Here is a 7,288-nt window from a genome sequence, read left to right as displayed (position 1 = left end):
GTTGCAAATTTAAAAATAAAATGTGGGAATTAGAGATTGTTTGAGTTGTGGATTCCCATGTGCTGTTTCTAAATGTGAAGTCTTCGTAAAACAGCCTCCTGAGCTGCCAGCATAATTACGGTGAACAGATTAGCAAGGACATCTCAGTTAAGGCTCTGCATGTTGTTCTTTGCTTTATAGGGAAAAATTAAACATTTTTAAGATTTAAATCTTATTCTTCAATAAGATAACTTTTTTGACCTACATGAACGTTAATGGAAGCACTAATAATTATAGCTTTTTGCTGCTTGGCCTAAAACAATCTTTCTACTGTAATTAGATTTGAAGGGGAACTAGGAAAGACTTTCCATAAAATGCTGTCACAAATTCCCTCCAAAACTGCTTGCCTGTAATTAAGGTGCATTTACAGATCTGATATTCCTTAAAAGAAACATTAACATCACAAAGACCAATTATTCATGGTCAAACAAAGGGGATTCAGATTCTCTGATCAAAGCAGTAATCTCTTTTACAATTGTTACTTTTGAAGTATCTTCAAACAGAACAAACACACATTGACTAGGTAAACAGGTATAGCTGTGGGCTAATTTGTTTTTTCCAGGATCAGATTGTTTTCCCCCAAGACTCAAACATAGTAAGGTATAGACTGTTTTCCATTCCAAACCCTAAACTGCTGATGCTAAGGAGTAACGTTAAAAGGGAAAAATCTCAAATATGGTTTTTACTATTAAAACTGTTGTAAAGATAATCATATATATCATATATATTTTTATTTATTTATTTTTATTTATTTTTTGAGACGGAATTTTGCTCTTATTGCCCAGGCTGGAGTGCAATGGCATGATCTTGGCTCACTGTAACCTCTGTCTCCCAGCTTCAAGTGATTTTCCTGCCTCAGCCTCCCAAGTAGCTGGGATTACAGGCATGGGCCACCACACCTGGCTAATTTTGTATTTTTACTAGAGGTGGGGTTTCACTATACTGGTCAGGCTGTCTCAAACTCCTGACCTCAGGTGAGATCCACCCACCTTGGCCTCCCAAAGTGCTGGGATTACAGCATGAGCCACTGCGCCCAGCTGGTGACCTTATATTTTTAATATAACCTTTACTTTTTCTCAAAATTGCTTGTTTTAAAAAATGTCAGCAAGCTTTTAAAGTGATCAACGGCAGAAAATTAGACATTACAGGTGGTTACGTGAAAGAGTACTGAATTTGGTTTGCGAAAATTTGAATTTGAGTTTCAGTTTCACCTTTCTCCAGCTGTAAGGTGTTGAGTACATTCCTTAACAACTCACACCTTTCCCTACAAATGTAAAATCGGGCTAATAGCACAACTCTAGCTAGGCTGTGGTGAAGGTCATATAATGAACACACCAGGACAGGAGTAGGCCTATTTTAAAAATTAAAGCATTATCCAAATAGTATGGAGATTTAAATAAGAATAAATGTTTTTTTTTGTTTTGTTTTGTTTTTGTTGGTTGGTTGGTTGTTGCTGTTGCCGTTTTTGAGACAGGTTCTTACTCTATCCTCCAGCCTGGAGCACAGGGGTCTGGTGTGATCATGGCTCACTGCAGCCTCGACCTCCTGGGCTCAAGTGATTCTCCTGCCTCAGCCTCCCAAGTAGCTGTAACTATAGGCATGTGCCACCACGCCCAGCTATTTTTGTTTGTTTTTGGGTTTGTGTGTGTGTGTGTGTGTGTGTGTGTGTTTTCTTGTTTACCAGTTTATTATAAAGGATACTATAAAGGTATAGATGAATGGGCAGCTGAAGAGGTACACAGGGTGAGGTCCAGCAGGGTCCCGAGCATAGGAGCTTCTGTTCCCATGGAGTTGGGGTGCACCACTCTTCTGGCATGTGGATGTGTCCCCAACCTAGATGCTCACCAAACCCCTTGGCTGCTGCCCAGTGCAATGCTGTAGCCTCATAATGGTCCTTAGCATGAGGATTAGCCCTGCCTTCTAGTAACATGACAGCAATCTCATGCCTATTTTTGAAAGCTGCATAATGTAGGGGAGTGTAGCCATTTTGATTGACAGCATTCACTTGAGCACCTTTTCCCACAAGGGTTTTTACAATCTCCTCCCAGCCAGCAGAAGCCGCAATATGAGAGGAGATCAACCTGCATCACCTTTATCATTCACTGGCACTCCAAGGTGCAACAAAAATTCAACAATTCCTGTATGTACAGCTGAGCATGCCCAGTGCATGCCGTTCTGCTGTCCTGGTCAGTGCTAGTAGTTAGGGATTTATCAGCCAGAATACTCTCCTTGAACTCTTCCAGCTTCCCACAGTAGGCCAGGTTGCAGACCATTAGGTTAGATACACACCCCTACATTTTGCTTTCCCAGGAACTCGTGTGTGTGTGTGTGTGTGTGTGTTTTGAGACAGGTTCTCACTCTGTCACCCAGGCTGGAGTGCAATGGCACCATCACGGCTCACCACAGCCTTGACCTCCCGGGCTCAGGTGATCCTTCCATCTCAGCCTCCTGAGTAGCTGGAACTACAGGTGTGTGCCACCACGCCTGGCTATTTTTTTTATTTTTGGTAGAGACAGGGTTTTGCCATGATGGTCTCAAACTCCTGGGCTCGAGCGATTCGCCCACCTCAGTCTCCCAAAGTGCTGGGATTACAGGCATGAGTCACTGGGCCCAGCTAAGAATACACATTTTTAAATCTCATTGTTTCTCTGGATAAACATTCTTGAAGTCCCAATGAGTAAAAAGAAAAACAAAAACAAAAACAAAAAAACTTTACCATCTTGTAACAGCTTATGTTAAACGTGCTTTAGGAAACTCGAGCTCTGTGACTCAAGAATATTCTAAAGCGCTTTACAGAGCCCTTTAAATCTCCAAAAGAATCACAATAGTATGAAACGTATGTCAAACATTTGACAGTACAGCTGTTTTATCCTGAGGCTATTGGCGGAACTAGTGTTCCTTCAAAAACACTTTGGGAATTGCTGTCTTTTAGTTGAGTAGGGAGCACTTAGATCCTCAAGCAAATCTATTTTTTTTTTAATTCTAAAAAAGCAAGTCTATTTTTTAAGGCTGTACCATTTGGTATAAGATTACAGTTAATGGCCGTAGAGTGTCCTAAAGTCAATCGCAGCATAAGGAGTTTGCAAAAATTTACCACTGTGAGTCTATATATCTAGCAGCTCCACCACTTATAATGAGTGACTTTAGGTAAGGTTTTAAATGTATCTCAGCCTCAGTATTCTCATCTGTAAAACAGGGAGAATATTTACTGCACAGATTGTGGCAAAAATAAATAAAGGTAGTTGGCACAGTGAGCTTAATAAGTGGTAGATCAAATTTTCTCATTGTTTTAAAGGAAACATCTAGGTTAAAAGAGTGACCTTCCCTAGGTCACATAGCAACTCAGTGACATGGTTAGAAAGATACCAGGATTTTGGAAGCTTCTCACTATTGCTTGAATCCACCTCTATTAAGATACTAGAATAGATTATTAAACAAGTGATTTGTAAGAAGGAAAGTAATAACCACTAGAGACCAATGTTATTTCAATACGAATGAGTTGTGATAAACTAAGACAAGCACTTAGAAAGAAACAGTGCTATTAAATTGGTAGCCTGGGGGGATGCCAGAGGCACGAGAAAAAAATCTTTGGTTATTCTTTTTCTCCTCCCATCCCCTCCAGGGGTGGGGGAGGGGATGGAGATTGCAAAAGGAAGGGGGTTTCATCTTTAGTTATTCTGTGGAATAAGATGGTGAGAGTGAATTAGCCCACAAGCCTGTACAATTTATTTCTTTTTATTTTTTGTTGTTTATTATTATTATTTTTTTTATGGTGGTGTGGTGGGCACGAGGGCTCCAAGCATCACTTTTTAAAATCTAGCTGAATGTTCCTAACAATTTATTTATAGCTCTTTGAAATAACCGACCCAGAGAGTGATTGATTTCAACTTATAAAGAAATGTTTCACTTTTGTCACGAGGCTTCCTATTGAGTTCTTCCTCGACAATTTTTTTTTTTTTTTTTTTTTTTTTTGAGATGGAGTTTCACTCTTTTTGCCCAGGCTGGAGTGCAGTGGCCTGATCTCAGCTCACTGCAGCCTCTACATTCCATCTCAGCCTCCCAAATAGCTGGTGACTACATAGGGCAAACTAGAATACATCTATGTAAGGGTGGCCAAGTCGTGAGGAGTTGAGAAGCCAAAGCACACAAAAAGCAAATGATTTTGTGACATGCATTGGATAAATTCCTATTTATTTATTTTTCAGGCAGAGTTTCACTCTTGTTGCCGAGGCTGGAGAGTGCAGTGGCGCGATCTTGGCTCAACGCAACCTCTGCCTCCCAGGTTCAAGTGTTTCTCCTGCCTTAGCCTCCTGGGTAGCTGGGATTACAGGCATGCGTCACCACGCCCGGCTAATTTTGTATTTTTCGTAGAGATGGGGGTTTCTCCCACTTGGTCAGGCTGGTCTGGAACTCCCGACCTCAGGTGATCCACCTGCCTCGGCCTCTCACAGTGCTGGGATTACAGGCGTGAGCCATCATGTGCCTGGCCTTGTTTTCTCTTAATTTTTATTTATTTATTTATTTTGAGACAGAGTCTTGCTCTGTCACCTAGGCTGGAGTGCAATGGCGCGATCTCAGCTCACTGCAACCTCCACTTCCTGGCTCAAGCGACTCTCCTGCCTCAGCTTCCCGAGTAGCTGGTACTACAGGCAGGTGCCACCATGCCCAGCTAATTTTTTGTGTTTTTTAGTAGAGACAGATTTAGCCAGGATGGTCTTGATCTCCTGACCTCGTGATCCGCCCAGCTTGGCCTCCCAAAGTGCTGGGATTACAGGTGTGAGCCACCAAGCCAGGCTGGATAACTTCTTTTTCATATGTCACTGCGTTTAATGCTCTCTATAACCTATTAGGCAGGTACGATTATTACAATTTCCACACCCCCCCACCCAAGACAGAATGGATTCTGTCACCCTGCCTGGAGTGCAGTGACCCGATCACAGCTCACACCACAGCCTCCAACCCCTAGGCTCAAGTCATTCTCTGACCTCAGCCTTCCATGTAGCTGGGATTATAGGAGTGCACCACCACACTGGGCTAATTTTTATTTTTTATAGAAACAGGGTCTTACTATGTTGCTCAGGCTGGTCTTCAAATCCTGGGCTCAAGGGATCCTCCTGTCTCAGCTCCACAAGGTGTTGGAATTATAGGCATGACTCGCAAAGCCCAGCCTAATTTTTTGAATTTTAAAGATGAGCAACTACGGCTTAGTGGTCACACATGTAGTAAGAGGTGGTGCTGGAATACAAAACTGGAAATATGAAGACACAGAAAAGGGATTACTTTTAATCACCATAGCTTCCAGAGACACATTAATGCCAATGGATATAGGATCAAGGAAATACTTAGCTGATGGATAGTCCACAAAATAACTGCCATGTACTCCAAAAATACCAATGTTAGAAAAGACAGATGGAAGAATTATTCTAGATTAAAGAAGGTGTAAGAGACATGACCGCTGAATGCAATGAGTAATCTGAGACTGACTTCTCAACAGAGGGCATATTAGGGCAGCTGGGGAAATCTCAATAGCATCTTTAGATTAGATAATCGTATTGTATCAATGTTAATTTCCTGATTTTGATCATTGTACTATGTTTACGTAAAAGAATGTTCTTATTCTTAGGAAATGCTCATTGAAACATTATCAGTAAAGTAAAATCGTATCTGCAAAGTACTCTTAAAAGGCTCAGGGGAATAAACAAGAGACAAGGAAAAGGATAAAATGATAAAATGCAAACATTTGGAGAATCTCAGCAAAGAGCAAATGAGAATTATTTGCATGATTCTTGCAACTTTTTTGTAACTCTGATATTAAGTCAAGATAAGAAGTTTCTAGGCCGGGCTCTGTGGCTCATGCCTGTAATCCCAACACTTTTGGAGGCCAAGGTGGGAGGATTGCTTGAGCCGAGGAGTTTATTACCAGCCTGGGTGACGTAGTAAGACCTCATCTCTACAAAAATCTTAAAAAATTAGCTGGCATGGTGGCATGCACCTGTGGTTTCAGCTACTCAGGAGACTGAGGTGGGAGGACTGTTTGAGCTCAGGACTTAGACCAGGCTGGGCAACTTGGTGAGACCCTGTTTTCACTAAAAAAAAAAAAAAAAAAAAAAAATTGCCAGATGTGGTGGCACACGCTTGTAGTCCCAGCTTGTTGGGAGCCTGAGGTGAGAAGATCACTTGAACCCAGGAGGTTGAGGCTGCAGTGAGCCACGATCATGCCGCTGTACTCCAGTCTCGGCAACAGAGTAAGATCCTGTCTCAAAATAAAAAAAAAAGTTTTTATGAGGTCCACCTAAAGTCCAGATACTTGGAGGCTGCGGCAGGAGGATCTCTTGATCTCAGGAGTTCAAGTCCACCCTGGGAAGAATAGTGAGACTCCCATCACTATTTAAAAAAAAAAAGTTGGCTGGGCATGGTGGCTCACACCTGTAATCCCAGCACTTTGGGAGGCTGAGGTGGGCAGATCACCTGAGGTTGGGAGTTCAAGACTAGCCTGGCCAACATGGTGAAACACTGTTTCTACTAAAAATACAAAAATCAGCTGGATGTGGTGGCAGGTGCTGTAATCCCAGCTACTCGGGAGGCTGAGGCAGGAGAATTGCTTCAACCCGGGAGGCGGAGCTTGCAGTGAGGCAAGATGGCGCCTCTGTACTCCAGCCTGGGTGACAGAGTGAGACTCCGTCTCAAAAAAAATAAAAATAAAAATAAAAAATAAAAAATGTTGGCCGGGCACGGTGGCTCAAGCCTGTAATCCCAGAACTTTGGGAGGCCGAGACGGGTGGATCATGAGGTCAGGAGATCTAGACCATCCTGGCTAACACGGTGAAACCCCGTCTCTACTAAAAAATACAAAAAACTAGCGGGGCGAGGTGGCGGACGCCTGTAGTCCCAGCTACTCGGGAGTCTGAGGCAGGAGAATGGCATGAATCTGGGAGGCGGAGCTTGCAGTGAGCTGAGATCTGGCCACTGTACTCCAGCCTGGGCGACAGAGCCAGACTCTGTCTCAAAAAAAAAAAAAAAAAAAAAGAAAAATGTTAAAAAGCATTTAAAAAATATGTAGGGCAGTAGAGCAATGAAAAAAAATTTAAGAGGAAATATTCTGTAAATAATTAGTAACAGGAATTGAGGTAGAAAAGACTTCAGGGGTTGTAAAGGCTACAGAGGAAGATTTGGGAATCATTCATGAAAATGCATGACAGCTGGGCGCAGTGGTTCATGCCTGTAATCCCAGCACTTTGGGAGGCCAAGG

The 7,288-nt window shown here is 42.4% G+C and overlaps 1 pseudogene; it reads right to left on the bottom strand.

Annotated features, from left to right (window-relative positions):
- Positions 1–1,394: 1,394 nt before the first annotated feature.
- On the bottom strand, positions 1,395–2,336 carry LOC102143478 (uncharacterized; annotated as a pseudogene).
- Positions 2,337–7,288: the final 4,952 nt, after the last annotated feature.

Source organism: Macaca fascicularis, chromosome 17, assembly GCF_037993035.2.
Source record: "Macaca fascicularis isolate 582-1 chromosome 17, T2T-MFA8v1.1".
Taxonomy (NCBI): Eukaryota; Metazoa; Chordata; class Mammalia; order Primates; family Cercopithecidae; genus Macaca; species Macaca fascicularis.
Note: the sequence above shows the minus strand (reverse complement) of the source record. Positions and strands in the feature narration are given on the sequence as shown.